Source organism: Pteropus vampyrus, unplaced genomic scaffold (genome assembly GCF_000151845.1).
Source record: "Pteropus vampyrus isolate Shadow unplaced genomic scaffold, Pvam_2.0 Scaffold83, whole genome shotgun sequence".
Taxonomy (NCBI): domain Eukaryota; kingdom Metazoa; phylum Chordata; class Mammalia; order Chiroptera; family Pteropodidae; genus Pteropus; species Pteropus vampyrus.
Window position 1 is genome coordinate 5,320,152 of NW_011888864.1, and position 21,854 is coordinate 5,342,005.

The 21,854-nt window shown below is 37.1% G+C and overlaps 1 pseudogene; it reads left to right on the forward strand.

Moving 5' to 3' along the window:
• The first annotated feature begins 19,646 nt into the window (after positions 1-19,646).
• LOC111741957 lies at positions 19,647-19,765 on the forward strand (annotated as a pseudogene).
• Positions 19,766-21,854: the final 2,089 nt, after the last annotated feature.

Here is a 21,854-nt window from a genome sequence, read left to right on the forward strand (position 1 = left end):
AAGAAACCTTTCCATTTTCTTCCCAACATTTGGTTCTTCTCTCTACCCATTCTCTTACTTCTACTTTATAATCATCCTGGGAACTGGGAAAGCAGAGATCAAGCACTCCTTAGAGGATGAGGAGAAGGTAAGCAAGCAATAGTAAAATTTCACTTAAAAGCTACTGAGAGTATGGCTAATGAGAGTATGGGTTCCTCAAAAAAAATTAAGAATAGAATGTCCATATGTTCTACCAATTCCACTTCTAGATGTATACCCAAAAGAACTAAAAGCAGGGACTCATACAGATATTTGTATACCCATTTTTATACCAGCATTAGTCACAATAGCCAAAACCATCCAGATAGGGTTAGGGTTAAAGTTATGGTTAAGGTTAGGGTTAGCTGTTTTGGTGAAAGCAACCCAAGTGTCTATCAACAGATGAAAGGATAAACAAATGTGGCATATACATGCAATGGAATATTATTCAGCCATTAAAAATAATATAATTCTGATGCATGCTGCCATGTATCAGAATAGATGACTCTTACAAAAATATTATACTAAGTGAAATGAGCCAGGCACAAAAAGATAAAAACATGATTCCACTTATATGAAGTAGCTAAAATAGGCAAATTCATAAAGACAGAAAGTAGAATAGTGGTTATCAGGGGTTAGGGGAAGAAATGAAGGGGGATTTATTGTTTAATGGGTACAAAGGTTCAATATGAATGATGAAAAAGTGGAGATGGATAGTCGTGATGGTTGCACAACATTGCGAATGGACTTACTGCCACTTAACTATATAGTTTACGATGTTAAAATGGTAAATTTTATATTATGTACAAATAAAATAAAAGGATTTTTAAAAAGCTCACGAGAAAGAGAGAAGAAAGATTATTAACAGCATTCTCATCATACAGAAAATTTTAGGTAAGAATGAACAGAGCTTTCTATGGATATAACAAAATTTGTTAGTTTTGATGAAAAGATACTGCTTACTCTATAATAAATATCTGTGTGATAAGTAGTTTTTAACCTATGGAATTATATAGTCTCTTTATTTATAGTACACTTATTGCTGATTGCTTTCATGTTGGTGTGTTTTAAGGTTGTTGTTATCTATGTTTATATGTGTTTCCCAAGACTAACATTCTGGAAGAAATTAGAGAGGCCATATGAACAGAATATTTTTCCTCCATCTTCATCCACAAATTAGCAATTCCAGCCACCCTAGAAACATTTCACAAAAACTATTCTAGGAGTCCTCAAGACCCACTTCAGTGTCACTCACTAGTACATATGGCCACCTTTTTCCTCTTTTTTGATTCTGGCTTTTGGGGTGATGTTTCCTATTGCTACAGATGCTATAGTCCCTGAGTCCACCAATTTTGCGTGTTCACTGTGTCCTTTCTTGCTTTTCTGTCTCACATGAAAGATGATCTGGCACATTACTAATACACAGTATGTACTCAGCATAATGACTTTAAGATTTGCCCATGTTGTTGCATATATTAGTCACTTAATCCTTTTTATTGCTGAGTGGTAGCCCCTTGTATGGGGATAAAACAAGACTACATCTTGTTTACCTGTCCATGGACATATAGGTTGTTTCCAGTTTAGAGCATAATAGCTCCAAACAAAGCTGCTATGATGACATCCATGTAAAAGTTTTTGTGTGGATGTGGTTTTCACTTCTCTTGGGTAAATACCAAGTGCCATAGGGTTGAGCTAAATATTATTGTATGTTTAACTTTTTAAGAAACTATAAAACTATTTTCAACTTGGCTGTACCATTTCACATTCCCATCAACACTTAGGAGCACTCTAGTTGCTCCATATCCTCACCAACACTGGGTACTGTAAATCTTTTTTATAATATCCCTTTTATTGAGTATACAGGGGTATCTCATATAGTTTTAATTTGGATTTCCCTGATGGTTAACAATGTTGAACAACTTTTTATGTGCTTATTGGTCACTCCTACATCTTCAGTTGTAAAGCATCTGTTCAGATCTTTTGCCTGTTTTGTTTGTTGTTGAGCTAGTGTCTTATTTTATGGTTATAAGGTTTTTCATTTTATTTTGTGTATTCTAGATATAAGCCTTTTGTTCTATCTATGTATTGCAAATATTTTTTCCTAGACTATAGCTTGACCATCACCTCTGGGTTCAATAAATTTATTTTATTTTCATGCCATTCAACTGGGTGAATACTTAAAGTAGTCATTGGAAGAATGCAAAGAGAGCCTGGGACATGTTTCCGAACTTAGAAGGAGCTCCAGGTGGCTAGAAGTTTAAACAATATTTCTCATGTTTTTATGAATCAACATATGAAGAATATTTTCTGAAGCTTCAATAAAGGTGCTGTTGGAAAGAACACTTTCCATGCAGTTATAATAATATCTCCTTTTTTAAATCAGATAATGGAGAAAATATTCTACTGAATGTGTGGGTAGACGTGAAAGCTCTAGCAGATGGTTTTTGACTCAGCTGTTGTCACTGTGGGGGGAAACTGAGAAGAGCTGGTGGGTGGAAGGTGAAGGCATGTTGATGGATTTAAGAGGGAGAAATTTTTCAAAAGGCAAATATATTAGAAATTTTTCTCTTCCCAGAAAGAAAGGAAACAAAAATAACAACAATAATCAAGCTACAGTCACACACACACACACACACACACACACACACACGCGCGCGCGCGCGCGCACACACGCACACACAGAAGAGAAGTGAGACTACAAAGAAAAATGAACTGCAATCTGCTTTCTCTTTTTCTGCTAAAATTATCCATACCCTACTGGTGGATTTCAGTATATTGTAGATATTAGAATACACAGCTGACTATTATGCTTCCTTTGAATCTTGAAAAGTTAGAGAAGATGTTCAAGATGAAGCCATTGGGAAGATGAAAAGCCGGTGGTTAGAGAGAAAATGACCCAGGAAGTTTCACCACATCTGCAGCCAATGTCAGCAAAGATGAAAACATTTTTTCAAATGATGATTTAGACTTTTGTGGACTCTCTAATCTCCTTTTCTGGAGTAGGCAAGGTAGGGGGATGTTGGCTGAGAAAGATAATGGGCTTTGGCATCAGACAGAACTAGATTCAAATTTCAGACCTAAATATTTAAACGACTCTGCGAATTTAAATTGTTAAGAAATTGTTAAATTTCTTAAAGTGAATTTGTTTATCCATAAATGGAAGATGCTAGCACATTGGCACATTGGCAATACTTATTTTATAGAATTATTGAAAGTGTAATGAAATTAAATATGCTTATTTCCTAAAACAGGTGTCAGTAAAAAGTAGGCACTCATTAAATTTTGGTCATTACTCCCATTCTGGCTTCTATTTGCTCTTAATAAGAATGCTAATTCCATGCCTTTATTGAATGTCAAAAATTCTTGGGGTTGCACTACGGTAAACAGGAGAGGGTTGGCCAGCAAAAGTCACATTCCATTAAACTTCAGATATTGTATCATTTAAAGCATATATATTTAGCTGGCCTTCCAAGAAACTGTAAATTAAAAAGTAAAATCCTAAGAACCAAAGAAGCCTGAAATTTTGGCACATTTCTTTGTTCTTCTAACCACATGATAACAATGCTTCTATTTTTTAATTTGTGCCAATGAGCTAGCATCACGCCACATACTTTGTTACAATAACCCAAGATGCAAGTACGATTGTTATTTCTAGTTTACATAAAAGGGACCAAGACAGAAAAGTTAGTTTTCTCAAGGATGTCTGCCATCAGTGCCTGTTGTTTGTAATATTGCTGTTACTACATAGCTTCTAATTTCTGACTTCTATTTTTAAAGTGTTATTATCATTTTATCTGTGTGCTGCTCAAATCCTTTGGGAAGTGGGAGTGATGTCAATTATAAATAAATATTTCCAAGACAGACAAATTATCTGAAGTCCAAAAATCAAAGCTGGAAACAAGCAAGCTAAGCAAGCAATGAACTGGAACTGGACAATAAAATTGCTAATCTGAAAATATAAACCATAGATGCAATTCCCAACCAAACACCTAATGTTCACAGCCACAAGCTACGTTGTTTATGGAAAACAATACAAGAAGTATTTTTCTAGCTAAAACAGCATGTAAGGCTTTTATCAGACATCTAGGAATAAGATTACAGAAAAAGTCATACTTGAGAAGTGAAATCAATATACAAACCTTAGAAAAACTGACAATATCTCTGATTCTGTGTCCTGATTATGATAAAATTTGGAAAGAGCATCTGCTTTATCTGTTCTTTTATCTTGGCTTCTACCAAAAATGATACTATCTCATTTCTTCAGCTTAAGACACTGATTCTTGCCAAAATGCAAATATTTGTGGGAGGACTAACTTCGTGACAATAACACTTCCTTCCTCAGAACAGAGGGTTTCAGAACAGAGGAGCATAAGGCATTGCATGCCTCGAGGAACTACTGGTAGAGAAGAACTACTTCTCAATTTTGCCTGGAGTAAGCTCAGGTATACCTTTGCCTGTTTGAGCTGACACTCTCCAGTCCTCAAGCCTTCCAAGAAAATAAGCTATTTGAGAGAGGGCTAAAGGGTTCTTATTTACACAGAAAAATGCTGCCAATAACCTCATATGCACATGGGATGAAAACCATTGATTTAGCTTTTTATTTTCTCTTGTGATGCTTTATTAGAATTTTTGAAGATCGACTAAAAAGAACAGTTCTGCAGTAGTGGCCCCAGTTGTTATTGTGTCTAGTGATTCTGCTCCACCTGGTTCAGAACAGGGTCACTAAATGGCAACATAAATATACTTTATGCCTTTAACATATTTTAATATGTCCCCTCAAATGTTTCTTTTTTCCTTTTTTGTGCAATCATATTATGCAGTAAATTTGTTTAAAATTAGTTTTAAATGGATTTCCTGCAAAATATGATTGCAGGAAAAAAGGAAAAAAGAAACATTTGAAAGAGGACATATTAAAATATGTTAAGGAATAAAATAATTGGAACATAATTTGAGGAACTTCCACAGCTGAACAGTAGATCCATGAGTGAAGAAAATAAAGTCTGTCATTTTATGTCACTGAGAAATAATATGGTTGTTTGTTGCACAGCATAATTAATGCAAGAACTGATTAATACTATTCACAGCATAAAATGATTATGGGAGGAGATTTATCAATTAGCAAGAGGTTCCAATAATTCCTGTGCTATGGAAGCAGATGTAGGTTCAGTAACTAATTAACCAAAGTGAAGGAAACCATGGCCCAGAATAAAAGTAGAGGAGTGGCAGACTCACCAGTAGTTCTCTACAGAGTCTCCTCACTTAGAGATGCTAAAACAGCAAAATATAGAGATGAGATATGGGGCTCAAAACAAGGAGAACTTGATTGAAAGTCATAGATAAACTTCTTCATACACAAGTCGCAGAACTAGGTATTTACTCTCCATGGAGAAAAAAGAGGAATGAAAAAGAAAAAGGAAATGAGATGAGAAAACAGGAAAGAAAAAAAGAAAAGATAAAACCACAGTTTTCTTCTTTTAAAAAATTGCATCTGGATAAAGCTAGGTTAAACTGTGGATGAAGGTGCCTTAAAGCAAAGCCCTCCACATTCTGTATTAAGGTATGAATGTTGCCCCCAATATACTGGTTGACTGTATGTCTACTCACCATGAACTGAAGCGTGACAGCTGACATGACCCAAATATGCTCAATATTAGGCAAACTTGAACATGGCAGATTTAAAATTTAAAAATTAGTCTATGGCCATGCTACACTGAACAAGCCCGATTCTGTTTGATTTCAAAAGCGAAGCAGGGATGAGCCTGGTTAGTACTTGGCTGGGAGAGCACCTAGGAAAACCAGGTGCTGTAGGCATAAAAAATAAAAAAAAATAAAGAATTGTAAGCTGACACAGTCCTTGCGATCTGTGAGCTCAACCAAAGGTTGCCTCACCTAAAAAATAAAATAAAATAAAATAAAATAATAAAATAAAATAAATTTTTAGAAGAAAAATGACACTGGTAAATATAAAAGCTAGTATTACTGTATTTTTAGTTTGTAACTCCTCTTTTGTTTTCATTATCATTTAAAACATGCATGCATAAAACAATAATATATGCTAAAGGGCACACATAAGGAAATTTGTGACAATAACAATATAAAGGGAGATACAGAGTGAAGTTAATGTTTATTATTGAAGCTAAGCTGGTATCAATTCAAACTAGATTGGTATTAAAATACTAACTGTAATTCCATTCCCATGGTAACCATTAAAAAATAGATTTTAAAATATACAGAAAATGAAATAAAAAGAGAATAAAATTGTTTTTAGGGAAAAAAAATCAAAACAAAAGAAGGCATGAGGAACAAAAAAGATAAGACCTATAAAAAACATAGCAAAATGTAAGTCCTGCATCATCAGTAGTCACTTTAAAAGTAAATAAATTAAACGTGCCAATTAAAAGTCAGAGATGGCAAGATAGATTTTTAATAAAACGATCCAACTATGTGCTGCTTACAAGAGACTTTCTTTAGACCCAAAGACACAAATAGATTGAATGTATAAGGTTAGAAAAGATGTTCCATGCAAATAGTAACCAAAAGAGAGCTGAGGTGGCTATATGAATATAAGGTAAAATAGATTTTAAGTTAAAGACAAAGAAAGACATTATATATTGATTAGAAGGGTTAATTCATCAAAAACATATAACAATTATATGTATATGTCACACCAAACAAAAAGCTCCAAAATATATGAAGAAAACGTTGACTAAATCAAAAGGAGAAATAGATAAAGATTATCTACAATAATAGATAAAGACTATGATACCCTCCACTTTTAATAATGGATAGAACATATATACAAAAGATCAGTAAGGAACTAGAGAACTTGAACAACACTATAAACCAGCTAGACTTAGCAGTCATATACAGAACACTGACCAACAGCAGCAAAACACGTATTCTTCTCAACTGCACATGGAGTATTCCCCAGGATATACCATATGTTATGTCTTAAGTTAATGAATTTAAAAAGATTAAATCATCAAAGTATCTTCTCTAACCACCTGGAATAAAGCTAGAAATAAATAAATGAAAGAAAACTGGAAAATCAGAAATATATAGAAATTAAACAACATACTTTTAAATGCATCAAAAAAGAAATCGCTAAGGAAATTTAAAAATGCCTTGAGACAAATGAAAATGAAAACACAACATACTATGAGATGTAATGAAAACAGTACTCAGAGAAAATTTGTAGCTATAAACACCTACATTAAAAAGAAGATCTCTAATCAACAATCTAACTTTACATCTTAGAGAACTAGGAAAAGAAGAATAAAATAAACCTAAAGTCAAAAGGAGGAAAGAAATAATAAAAACTAGAGTAGAGATAAACAAAATACAACACAGAGAAATAATAGAATCAAGGACATCAAAAGTTGGTTCTTTGCAAAGATAAACAAAATTTGTAAACATTTAGCTGGACTAAGAAAAAAAAAAGACAATGAAAATAACTAAAAATATAAATGAAAGTGGGGACATTATTACTGACCTTACAGAAATTAAAAGGATTATAAGAGAATACTATGAACAATTATATGCCAATAAATTAAAATATCTAGATGAAATTCCTAGAAACACACAAATTACCAAAACCGACTCAAAAAGAAAGAAAATCTTAACAGATCTAGGGATCTGTTCGTAGGAAACAAGAAAATGAGCCCTTTTTGACACATAGGAGAATAACTACTCTCCAGAAACCACCACAGAAGTAAAATCTGAGGTTGGCCGTTGGAAGCAAGGGTACGTAAACACCACATTGTGACCTGAACATCAAGAAGCTGATGAAATCAGATCTCTGAGGCCTCTGTCACAGATGGCCACCCAGCTTCAGATGTTGAATCCATCATCATTGGTCTGAGTCTGGATCTATTACTGATGTTCCATCAGGTGTCTCCAGCTCCAAAAATCATCTCAACACCTTCTGGAGAAAGCATAAACCACATATTCGATCCATCCACTGAAAAGACTCTTCTGTTCTACTTCCAAAATATGTGTCTAATAGGTTCCCTTTTCCCTATCTTTATTGCCCACAATCACCATCACCACCACCGCCAAAAACATTATTTATGTCTGGACTAATGCAGAAGCCTCATAAGTGCTGCCATCCATCCCTACCCCACCTTCAGCTCATTCTCCACTCACCACCCAGAGTGATCTTTTAAAATGATAAAATCCAATCCTGTCACTCTCCTGCTTGACACCTTTCAATGGGTTCCTCTTACTCTCAAAATAATCCAGAATTATTCACACAGCTTATAAGGCCCTGCGTGGTTAGCCCCCTCCAGTTTACTGCTCTTCTCCTTCTAGCTGGGAAGCTTCAGGTGTGTTGCTCTTCTTTTCATTCTTGTTCTCCCATGTGCCTAAATATTTGTCTCTCCCACAAGCCCCTACCTCTGTCCTTACCTGGCCGACTCCTTCAAGTCTCAGATGAAAGGGCACCTACCTTGGGAGGGTTCTGCAACCTCTCTCCTCACCAGGCTGTCTCCTGCTATCCAGTGTCCTGCTTTTCCTTAGTGACATTCAGCACAATTATAATTAAATTTTGTTTATTTGTTTGATTTCTCTCTCTCCTGCCAGACTGTATACCCCATGAATAGGGTAGGGATTAGAGGGAGTTGCAGGCTACTGTTTTTTCATCACTTACCACAGGATTTAGTACATAGTAAATGCTTCATAAATAGTTATTAAATGAATAAATGATTGAGTAAAAAATCATTTCTCTCCTCTCTAGAAAAAGCCTCATTTTATGACTGAAAAAATATGTAAATTTTTCTTATTTTATATTTAAGCTGCTTAGAAATCTTAATTAGGACAAATAAAGCATGTAGTACAATGCATAAAGGTAGAAAACTCATTTAAAACAAAGAAGAACCCTTTAAATGAGGATTTGTAAAATTCTATGCACCCGTGAATCTTCTCTAATTACAAACCACCAGTTTGAGGAAATGGCAAGTGATTCTGATGCAAGTACTTTTAACAAAAAACTTACTTAAAATTTTTTAAACCCCGGGTAATAATATTTTTAAACTGTGGAGCACAATCACATCATTAACACACAGTTGGATCACAAAGCCCATAGTAATATGAAGTGTGATTTTCAATAGTTCAAGGATCTAGCTATATCATTCAGGCCAGTCACTCTCACAGTGCTATACATATAAAGCAAAGTGGAAAGTTTCCATAGCAATGGCTTTTTACCAAGAGTATGTAAACATTGCAGCTGCCTTGTCCTTCCATGGTCCAGTTTTTCCTTGTTCAGTCAGACTACAGCTACACATTAACCCTAAGCTAGAATTTAATAAAACTTTGCAGTGATAATTTTCCAGAGGAGCAATATTGAGCATGTGGGCTGACAGCCAGTGCAGCTCTAGGGCTGAACATAAGCTACTGTGCCATCCACGACCTCTGCAGCATCTTCTCTTTAACCACATTACATCATAGTGAAGTCAATTTTTTTGGACGGTTTTCATGAAAATCTGAGAGCCACTCTAAAGTCATGAAGTAGGCATTGCTGACCCTAGTCTTTACCTATGTGAAAAAAATAGGCTTCAGGAGATTGACGTGTCTTGCCCAAAGACCCACAATGTCAAATTCTAGTCTGGAACTAGGACTTTCCAACTTATTCACTCATTAAACTAAGACACAATTAGCATCTACTATTGCCAGACCCTGTTCTAAGTTTTTAAGATACATCAGTTTTTTTTAAAAAGAGAGTAATGCCTGCTTTCATGGAGCTTACATTCTAGTAGAAAAATACACAGATTGTAATTTTAAATACAATGGTCAAGATAGACCTCCTTGAAAAGGAAACATTTGAGTAAAGACTTGAAAGAGGTGTGGGAATTAGCCATACGAATATCTCTGGAAGGCACATCCAGGCAGAGCAAAAAGAATACAGAGCTGGAAGGCACTAGTCCAGACATAAATAATAACTTTTTTTGCGGGGGGGGAGGGCAGGATTACTGACAATGACAATGATGAAAAGAGAACCAATTAGACACATACTTTGGAAATAGAACTGATTTGTCTCATTGATTAAATAGATGCATGGGTTATGCTTTCTCCAGGTGTTGAGATGGTTTTTGGAACATACTCAAAAGACACTAGACAAGGACACTTGATAGAACATCAGTAATGAATCCAGACTCAGACGTTGAGTAGGTTTGGTGGTTAAGAAGAACAAGGAAGCCACTGCAGCTGGAGTAGAGGGTAGGGAGGGAGATAGCTGCGAGAGAGACCAGAGAAGGAACAGAGGGGTGAGACTGGGGAGCTGGGCAGATCGGTGGAAGAATTGTGGCTTTTACTCTGAGGAAAATGAGGAGGCAGTAAAGTATTTTGAAAGAGGAGGAACACGATCTGCCCTTGGTCTTAACAAGGCTGCTAGACTGATAACAGTCTGTCTAGGACAAGGATGGAACAGAAAAAGCAGTAGGAGGCTATTGTAGTCATTCAGGCTGGAGATGATAGTGGCTTAGACTAAGGTGTTGGCTGTGGAGCTGGTGAGAAGTGACCAGAATCTGGACGTATGGTGGAGACAAAGCCAACAGAATATGCTGAGGGTTTGGGTATGTGGTGTAAGAGAAAGAGAGGAATTAGGGCTATCTCTAATCTAAAGTTTTTGGCCTGGGCAACTGGAAGCATGGTATTGCCAAGCACTGAGGGGATAAAATTAAGTGGACACATCTGGGGAAGAGAAACGTAGGGTCAGTTCCAGGCGAGTGGAGTATAAGATGTTCACCTAGGAGAAGATGTTGAGAAGGCTGTTGGGTGTCTGGACTATTGCAGACATTCATTGGCTGAGATATGACTTCCTGGTATGGTGCTCATCCTAGCCTCACATACTTCCTATAGCCATAGTTTGGACTTCTCCAGAACAAGAAACACAGTTGTGAAGTTAAATCCTTAGCACCATCTTCCTGTCCTCAATCTGCACTGATATTATTTTCAAGAAAACTAACCAGTCACCCTGCATTTTACTTAAAGGGACCCTCAATAAAGGAGCTCTTTGCCCAACTTCTTATGGTAGAAACCCTATTACAAAACTTCAGACACAGTGTGAGATGAAACTTTATAAACTGACATTGTAATTAACTGAATATGGTACCATTTCTGCAATATCTATGGTATATTTAATCATTTTCCTGCTTTATCAGAAGGATGCAATTTTGTTTTTTATATCCTTGTAGGAGAATTTTTTTAAAGCTTGGGGAAAATCACAAGTAACTGAGTGATCCAGAAGAGCCATGCTCAATGCATCTAAATGACCTCGTCTTTGGTTAACAATGAATTGATGCCAGTGGAATTACCATATTTTAAAACTTGTTCTATAAATGTAACATATGCATCCTCGTGTGTCAGCATAATATGTGCTGAAAACATTTCAATGAATGACAAGTTGATTGGCCCCAGTTTGAAAAGCATAGTGTATAAAAACATAATTTTTGGGTAGCCCACATTATGACAGATTCTATATTCTGCTCATACACAGAACTGATTTGAACTGTTTGGGGAATTTTGATAATCTGTGAATGCTTTCAGCAAAGAAAATTGGCCAGATAGGAGAGGGAGGAAAAGAAAGAAATGGAATTAAAAACTGTTGGGCAACTATTATCAGCCAGACATTATTTGAGAGAAAATGGTGGGGTGAGGGATTGATTGATAATCATTGTTTTTACAATCAAATGAAAAGCATGATATAGCTGAAAAGAACATCGCTTTGCAAGTGGAGAACACTAGTGCAAATTCCAGCTTTGTCACTTACTGTGAGATGTCAAACAAATTGTGTCACTTCTCTGACCTTTGGTTTTTGCATTCATAAAAGGAGGATAACAGTAGATACTTCCTAGGTAGTTGCAAGAATTAAAGTAGGTTTTATTTGTGCGCGCGCGCGCACGCACGCGCACACACACACACACACACACACACACACCACCTTAGTTTTCATTTCACTCTATTATAAGCAGTGTATTAGGGAGAATCCAATATGATGTGAAAAATATCAGAGCCACTCAGTAAGGTACACACCACAGTTTAGATGACCAAGAAAAATCTCGGGTCATTTCTGCTAAGATGCCATGCGCAGGGTCCTACTGATTCAACAGCTTAGACATCTGAAAGGATAAACAGAACCCAGCATAGGTCCTTCTTTTCTGGCCACTATATAGCATCAGTGACATTAGACATTTTCCTCTGGTCTCTTCATTCATTTTAATGAGTTTATGTCAAAAGCTGTGGCCTTGTTGCTTAAAAGCCACTGAAAGAAATTCTGATAAAAATAAGACATAGTTGTGAAAACATGTCTTAATTATTTGGGGAGTAGAAAGCATTAAAGACCTTTTAAAGAATTTTTCAATAGTTATCTATTAATATATATCTTGCCCCTATTAAGGAGAAGCAAGAGGTCTGCTCTGTTAACTGCTGACCTATAGAATTTCAAATCCCTTTATTATTTTCATTTCCTCTGACCTACTGTGAATAACATTAAGGATGAGGGCCAATTTTGGATCCTGGATCCCAAATAAAAAGTCCAGAAAGATGGATGGCATATTCCCATATCCCCAAAATGGATGGGGATTAAGTGGGAAGATGAGATAGCAACAAGAATAACCCTGAAGAGAGAGAAAGGAGGTAGGCCAAAATTAAGGAATCCTGGCTTTCCATTTTGATCCCCTGGGGATCTAAACTTTTAAATGAGAACGGTACCTCTAATTTGCTCTATTGATTGGGTTTTTCAGAATTCCTCTACTGTGAGAAATTCCATAGCTCTGTTAAAAAGTAAAAGTGGATAAAAGGTATGCTGCTGGCAGGAATGTAAATTGGTACAGCCACTATGGAAAACAGTATGACGTTCCTCAAAAAATTAAGAATAAAGATACCATATGACCCAGCAATCCGTCTTCTGGGTATCTACCCCCAAAATTTAAAAACATTTATCCGTAAAATTACATGCACCCCGATGTTCATTGCAGCACTATTCACGGTGGCCAAGATATAGAAACAATCGAAGAGTTCTTCGATAGATGATTGGAAAAGGAAGATGTGGTACATATATACAGTGGAATAGTACTCAGCCATAAAACAAAAAGGTGAAATACTGCCATTTTCGACAACATGAATGGATCTTGAGAACGTGACACTAAATGAAATAAGTCAGATGGGAAAAGTTGAAAACCGTATGATTTTACTCATATGTGGAATATAAAACTGAAAGCAACAAACAAGACAAACAAAAACTCATAGGCACAGACAACAGTATAGTGGTTACCAGAGGGAAAGGGGATGTAGGAAAGAGTAAAAGAAGTCACGGTGACAGGAGATTTGACTTTAAATGGTGAACACACAATGCAATATACAGTATTATGGAATTGTACACTTGAAACCTTTGTAATTTCATTAACCAATGTCACCCCAATATATTTACATGCAAATGAATGAATGAATGAATGAATGAATGAATGAAAGTGGATAGATCGGTTTCTTTTTGATTGAATTTGCCAGATGAAGATGTAAAAAATAACGAGTGAGGCGTCAGGGGAGTAAATGCAGGGCTTTTCTTCAAATTATTTGTTTTGTATTAGTCTTCTCTTGCCTAACAAAATCATCTTAAGTAATATCTGTATTGGGGAAACTGAAGAAAGAAAACTGAAATGTAAAGCTTTTCTTTCTTTCTCTCTTTCTCTTTCTTTCTTTCTTTCTTTCTTTCTCTCTCTCTCTCTTTCTCTCTTTCTTTCTTTCTTTTGCTTTTTTAATTCTGAGCTACATAAGGTGAAATTCAATGGGGAAGGTGGGACAATCTCTGTAGGACAAGGAGGATGTCCATATGACCCATGCAATGGCAAATGCCATTGTAGATAAGCGCCGAAGGCCACACACAGGCACACCTGGGGAGAGGTGTCTTACAATAGGGTCAAGGTCAAGGACAAAGAGCTACAGTGCTAGTGCTGCCGCTTAAGTATGATCAGAGAAGTTGTTCAAAACTCGATTTCCACATGGAAAGGCCTCTGCCTCTGGAGCACAGCCTCAAGTGGCCTCCTGCCTGGAAGAGGGAAAGGTGGGCCAGCTCTGCCATGGGTCTTAGAGGACAATTCTTGTCTTTGGTGCACTTTTCCTTGGGGTCCTCTTTTCTCATCTCTTTTTTCCCTAAGAGGACTAAGAGTCAAAGGTAAAATCAGGTATAAAGTGAGAGAAAGGAGCCACATTTAATAGAGGGGCCATGCCAGAGAGACAAAACCAATTCTTATAACGCGAATGTACGCCAGCCCAGCTTCTGGAGGCTCTCTACACCTGGAGCAACCTATGAGGGATGTGAGAGGGGCAATCAGAATCACCTGGGAGAATATCTCTTAGCATGGAAAGGGTGTGTACTTTTCACCTAGCAAACCACACACACATTTCTGTGCTTTCCATATTCTCTACCACAGTCATATTATTTTGACATCACAGAACTACAATAAGTACCATAAGATGAAAAAGAGCTAAAACACTTATACTTAAAGTATACTTACTTTAGGTTACTTATTCAGCTAATCACACTACAGTTTTTCAGATTAGCATTCCTCCCACTGCTTCTGAGGTTTGAACTAGCCAACAAATAAATGCCATTCATAGTTCATTTTTTACCATTGGATTCTGGAGCAGATGCGACCTATCTTAATATTAGCATATCTGTCACTATGAATCATTTGAAATCGCTACATAGTTGCTTTTGTTTTTCCCTCTTTAAGCAAATCTTGAAAACTACTTTTCTAAGTTTAAAGATGTACAAATGGTATATATCCCAAAGAATTGAAAACAAGATCTCAAAGAGATATTTTTATTTGTTCATCCATGTTCATAGCAACACCATTTACAATAGCCAAAAGGCAGAAGTAACCCAAATTTCCAGCAGCAGATGACTGAATAAAATATATGGCATATCCATTAAATGGAATGTTATTCAACCTTAAAAGGAAGAAAATTCTGACACATGCTGCAACACATGGATGAACCTTGAGGACATTATGTTTAGTGAAATAAGCCAGTCACAAAAAAGCAAACATTGTGTGATGCCAGTCATATGAGGTATCTAGAATAGTCAAATTCATAGAGACATAAAGTAGAACAATGGTTGCAAACGCTAGAGGGAGGGAAGAATGGAGAATTATTGTTTAATGGATATAATATTTTAGTTTTGCAAGATGAAAAGATTTCTGGAGATTCGTTGCACAACAGTGTGAATCTACTTAACAGTAGTGAACTGTACACTTAAAAATGGTTAAGATGGTAAATTTTATATTGTGTGCATTTGACCATAATTTAAAATAAAAAATAAATGAAATATACAGAGTACAAGCTATTATTCTATTGTATGATAAAGACTTTGAGAAAGAAGTAAAATTTCAGCAGATAATCTTTGAAAAAGAGTAGGGTTGGGGGCTGGAAGTCTTGAGAAGAGATTTAGAGGTAAAGGGGGCAGCATTCAGAAATCCATTAGGAATCCACTGGCAATTAATATACTGAGGAATGACACTAGGAATAAAGTATATGCATTTACAGCAGAATTCTGGATAGGTCTAGAAGGTAGGAAACTATATAAAATGAGAGTGAGGGTCTGGAAGCTAAGGGGGTGGCTTCAGGCACGGATGGACATGATGGGTAATAGCAAGCCACCGTGGGGGTTTGATGAGAGAGGTGACACTGTCAGAGCAGCAGGTGAGAAAAATGAATTTGGCAGCTGCATGAAGGATTGACTGCAGGGGAGCCATGCTAGAAGCAGGGAAGCCAGTGAGGAATGGGTTTTGATTATTGGTCTTGGCACATAAGCATTTACTTGCCATTAAATTGATCTTACCACAATAAGTCACAGTACTACAATAAAATGGCTCAGTATTTTACAGCAAGAAGTCTCGAAGGAAACCCCAATATGGAAGACCCAGATGCAAAAGGAAAATATTGAAGAAAGCATTAAAAGAGAAAAAAAATGGAGGAAAATATGAAGACTAACATATCAGAGAAAAAACCTGCAAAATATAGTGATTTATGTTAGAAAACTAGCATTCTTTTCCTCAAAAATAGCCGAAATATTTAAGTCTAGCAAAAGGCAGTTTTACACATTGATAAGTATTTCTTCCTAAGACTTAAATAACCAAAAACTCTAATAAAACAGAATAATGTGTGTGCGCACACACACACACACACAAAGCATAAAAGAAAGTACTAAACAACTTATAGAATAGTAAGGGCCCTTATTCCCAGTGGAGTGTAGGATATGAGTGAGTTAGAAGAGCAAAGTGTGTGCATCTGTACACACGTGTGTTTGTGCATGTATGCTGATACACAGGGTTGGTAGATGCATACGGTAAAAAACATATGATAGAGCCAAACAGACCCAAGAAGAATGTGATGATGCGGGCTTACACATAGACTTTATTGTCAAAAGTAGTTACTGGCAAAAAATTAGCTTGTGAAAAAGCACGAGTGTGGCTAAAAATAAACCTATTTTTTTAGCTTCTTTTTTATTTTAAGTTTTTTTTAACAGTTTATTTATTTTCCCCCTCTCCCCCTTCCCTTCTCGTAACCACTAGTCTATTGTCCATGTCCCTGAGTCTCTGTTTGTTTGTCCTGCTCATTTGTTGCTTTTAGGTTTATATCACACATATAAGTGATATCATGTGATTTTCAACCTTTTCTGTCTGGCTTATTTCACTAAGCATGATTATTTCAAGGTCCATCCATGTTGTTGCAAATAGCAGTATTTCATCCCTTCTTATGGCTGAGTAATATTCCATTGTTTATATGTACCACAGCTTCTTTAGCCAATCATCTATCACAGGACACTTTGGTTGCCTCCATGTCCTGGCCACTGTGAATAATGCTACTATGAACATTGACGTGCAAATATCTTTTCAAATATGGGTTTTCAAGTCTTTGGGGTAAATACCCAGTAGAGGGATTGCTGGATCATATAGTAGATCAATTCTTAGTTTTCTGAGGAACCTCCACACTGTTTTCCACAGTGGCTGTACCAATTTGCAGTCCCATCAGCAGTGTATGAGGGTTCCTATTTCTCCACACCCTCTCCAACATGTTATTACTTGTCCTGTTGATTATAGCTATTCTAACAGGTGTGAGATGGTATCTCATCGTGGTTTTGATTTGCATTTCTCTAATAGCTAGCGATATTGAGTATCTTTTCATTTATTTATTGGCCATTTATAAGTCCTCCAGGAAGAAGTGTCTGTTCAGGTCCTCTGCCCATTTTTTGATTGGATTTTTTTTTTTTTTTTGTCATTATTAAGTCATATGAGTTCTTTGTATATTTTGGAGATTAGTTCCTTATCAGAGGTGTTACTTGCAAATATATTTTCCCATTCAGATGGTTGTCTCTTTACCTTGTCGATGATTTCTTTAGCTGAGCAGAAGCTTTTTAGTTTGATGTAGTCCCATTCATTTATTTTTGCTTTTACTTCCCTTTCCTTTGAGGTTAAATTCATAAAATCCTCTTTAAGTCCAAGGCCCTTGAGTTTCATTCCTATGTTTTTTTCTATGTGTTTTATTGTTTCAGGTCTTATATTCAGGTCCTTAATCCATTTTGAGTTAATTTTGGTGTGTGATGACAGGCAACAGTCTAGTTTCATTCTTTTGCAGGTGGCTTTCCAGTTTTCCCAGCACCATTTATTGAAGAGGCTTTCCTTTCTCCACTCTATGTTTTTGGCTTTTTTGTCGAAAATCATTTGTCCATATAAGTATGGATTTACTTCTGGACTCTCGATTCTGTTCCACTGGTCTGTGTGTCTGTTTTTCTGCCAATACCATGCCGTTTTGATTACTGTCACTTTGTAGTATAATTTGAAGTCGGGCAGAGTGATGCTAAAATAAACCTATTTTAAACCCTAGTTCAGGAACTTTTTCGGGCCTTGGACGGTAACTTAACTTCATGAAGTTTCAATAAATACATGTCTGAAACAATAAGAACAAACTTAATGAAAGTGTTGAAAGGATTAGAAATAACATAGTAGAGTACCTGGAATAATGCCTGACACAAAATAAGTACTAAATAAAAACAGTGTAATGAAAATAAGATTGTATTATATGTGAACATATATATATACACACACATATATATGTATGTAAAATATTATTATTCCAAACAAATTTACCTTGTCACAAACCTTTACAACAACATTTACTAAGCACTATTATATGCTGAATGCTAGGTACTAAAGGAATATGGCAGGGTCTCTGCCCTTAAGAGCAAATGTAGCCTGATATATTTGTATATTAACTCTCAATAGCCTCATATATTGATATCAAGAAGGTCAAGTGCACAGGTGAAAATCCTGGTTGATGGAGGATGAGAGACTGCTGGTAACCATCTACCATAGCACCCAAGCCAAAGTGCTGGTCAGCTTGTGGAAATGCAGCACTGCTCCCTACTGGAAGGAGGACTTTATGACCAAGGAGGTCTTCTATTTGTCAGATGAGCCCCCAGATTGCTCAGCCACAGTACTGCAGAAAATAGAAAAGGAGAGGAAGAGCAGTGTGAAGTGTGTCATTGGATGAGGTCGGTGGTGGCCAGCTGACCTAGGGAGCAAGGACACCTGCTGGTTCTCCCTTTGCAGGCAAAAGCATCCCAAACCCATAGGGAATCCTAGCAAAAGTAAAGATCCAGAACACTGAGGGTGCTGTTGCCAGAACAGAGGCTCAATGGAGGAATGAATGAGTCTCCCTATCCCCACAGATCAGCCCATGTCACTACTTTGATCTGCTGCAAACATACTCAGTAATCTCCAGCACCCTCGGACATGAAACATTTTCCATTTGGCCAATCATGTTCATGCCCCTCAGCTACACATGATCACCCCCATCATGTTAGATGCCCCATCTCTGTCAGAGAAGGTAGGATGTAGACACAGAATAATGTATAGTGTCACATGGTGCTGCTGAGGGGACATTAACATTAGGTGGGTTATCAAGGGAAGTCATACAAGGATGATGAGGCTTCAAGTTGGCCTGAAAAGAAAAGTACTTATAGGCAAGGAAGAGAAATGGAAGGGCTACAGGAAAACAAGTGGGTTTACGTGGAGGAGTTCGGGAGGGAGAACAGAAATGGGTTTGGAGCCAGTTATCAAAGCTACATAATGACAGGTTGGCACTGTGGGGTTCTTATTCGAGCTGAGGATTATTATGCAAAAAATGGAATCTGAGGAATATTCATTTGGAAATTCCAAGTCGAGGTACGCCAGTGGAATTCTCGTTCTTATCTCTCTCCTTTTCATATCCTCTTCTGCTGAATCCATATGTCCCTTAATAACATCTCCACTTGCCAGTTACCCTGCATAGAAATTTGGAAGTCATCCTTAACGTTTCCTTGTTCTTGAAATTGATATTTATGCAGACACTAAGTTCTGTCTATATTGCTTTCTATAAATATTCCTCAAAATCCTCTCCTCCTCTCCATCCCTGCTAGCACCTCTATAATTCGGACCCTCATTATCTCTGGGCCATCTTGCCTCAAATTTAATTGCCCTTCATTTTATTCTTTTCATTGCCACCAAGCCAATTGCTTTCAAATTAAAATATAACCATGCTGCCACCTACTCACACTAATTTATCCTCTCTCCATTGCTTTCATAAGAAAGTCCTTGGTCTACGGCCATGCTTCCCTGAACAAGCCCGATCCCGTCTGATCTCGGAAACTAAGCAGGGGCGGGCCTGGTTAATGCTTGGATGGGTGACCACCTAGGAAGACCAGGTGCTGTAGGCATAAAATACATACATACATACATACATACATACATACTATAAGGGATTGTAAGCTGACGAGGTCCTTGCAATCTGTGAGGTCAACCAAGGGTTGCCTCGCCTAAAAAAAAAAAAAAAAAAAAAAGAAGAAAGAAAGAAAAGAAAAGAAAAAAGCAAAAAAAAGTAAAGAAAAGAAAAGGAAAGGAAAAAGAAAACCCTCGGCTTGTCAAATGAAACCCTTCATAATCTATTACTTACCTACATCCCCTGGCTCACCTACTATTCCCGCTTCTAAACCACTTGCATTCTCACCTTATCAAACTACTTGCTGCCCCTTGTCCCTAGAATGGGTCAGGCTGTTTCACACCTCAGGGTCTTTACATGTGCTGTTTTGGCTTCAATGGGCTATACTGTTTTATACTTCAGGACCTTTGCATGTGCTGTTTCATCTTCTTGGATGACCATTCTATTCTCTGCATATTCTTCATCAATATAATATTTACTTATTCCTGGGGACAAGAATGCAGGCATAGTCATTACCTTTTATATAAAACTCCTCTGACAGCTCAGGAGGATTTTAGAACTCCTCTCTTCTCTCTCCATGGTGCACTCTACTACCTTCATTATAGCACACATCACGCTGAGTAACCTGTGGACTTAAATGTCTGTTTTTTACCACTGGGCCATTTTATTCAGCCTTGTGTCCCCAGCACCTATTAGAGTGCTGGCTTCATGGTAGATGTTTAATAATTGAGTTGCATTTAATATAAGAACATAAACAAATGATAAAAATCTGTGCCAGACAGAGAGAAAGCTTGGAACTCTCAAGATCTTATAACAAAGCATCCCTCTAAATGGAAACTCCCAAAAGCAAAATGGAGCCATAACCTGAAGAGACATTTCATTGAGGCCCAGGTGACGTGGCCTTTTGTGTACCACTTGTAAGGTTAGATTATAAAGGCAGAAATATTTATGTGCCCACATATATGTGAGTCTACTTTATTCTGATTGTACTCTGTCTTATTGGGCTTAACATGTCCCCCAAGTATTTCAGTTTGGCAAATATGAAGGAATTGAAGTTATCTTGCAGATGTCCCAAAATGTCTGCTCAGTATCTTTCCTCTGGCCAAATTTGTGCCCCTCTGAGCCCTCACTCCCATCTCTGCCATCAAATGCCCTTCCCATCCTTGGATATGGAACTATACCAGAATGTCAGGATAGATCTCCTACCAGGCAGCACTCTGAGCCGTCCTGCTGTTTTACAGAGCCAAAGGGCTCCCTGCATTGCCTTCAGTACTTCAAAATGAACCCAGAAAGACAGGTGGAGGGCAAACATAATACAAATATGCACCTGTAAAAATACTCCTGTAATAACAGCCACCTAAGAGCTAAGTGGGAGCAGTAGCAGATGGCTACGTCTTTCTAATTTTCCAATCCCTGAGGTTATACATCTCTGCTTCCCTTCCGTCTCTTTTCCTGGAACATGGTTTTGGCAGGCCGTGGGTCCCTTGGAATCAACAGTATCCTTCAAAGTCATTCCAGAATGGTACAGCAATCAAGGCCAACCCACATGCTACCCAGAACCAGAAACCCGGAAAAACAAATATGAGTCATGCCCAAAATACATCAGTAACCTTGTCAGAACATTCCTGCATTTTAACGAAGGACATTAGTTGATCGATGTCCCTTTTTAAAGTAAAGACAGAGGAAATTGGGCTCAGACAAAAGTCAAGAGATATTAGGCAATGTTATTTGTTGATTGCTAGCCACATGCCTGGGCACAGACAAGCCATGCTGTCCTAATTCCTGCCACCTGCCTTCCTCTGGGCCACCACCTGTGGCCAATCAGTTTCCTCAGAAAAGAGTCTGGAACTTCGGATAAGCATTGATTAAAGCTGATCTTCCTAACAGGTATTCTTCAGAACAGACTACCAGTGTCTTGGCAGTTATTAATGTTTGTAAATATTCTACAGTAATTTAAAAAATGTATTTTGAAAGCATCCTCTGTAAACTTCCTGACTCCAGTATTGAAAGAGATTATATCTTAAAGTTGTATACAAATAAAATATTTAAAATACTTCTCAATATTTGGTTTTCCTTATCATATAAGG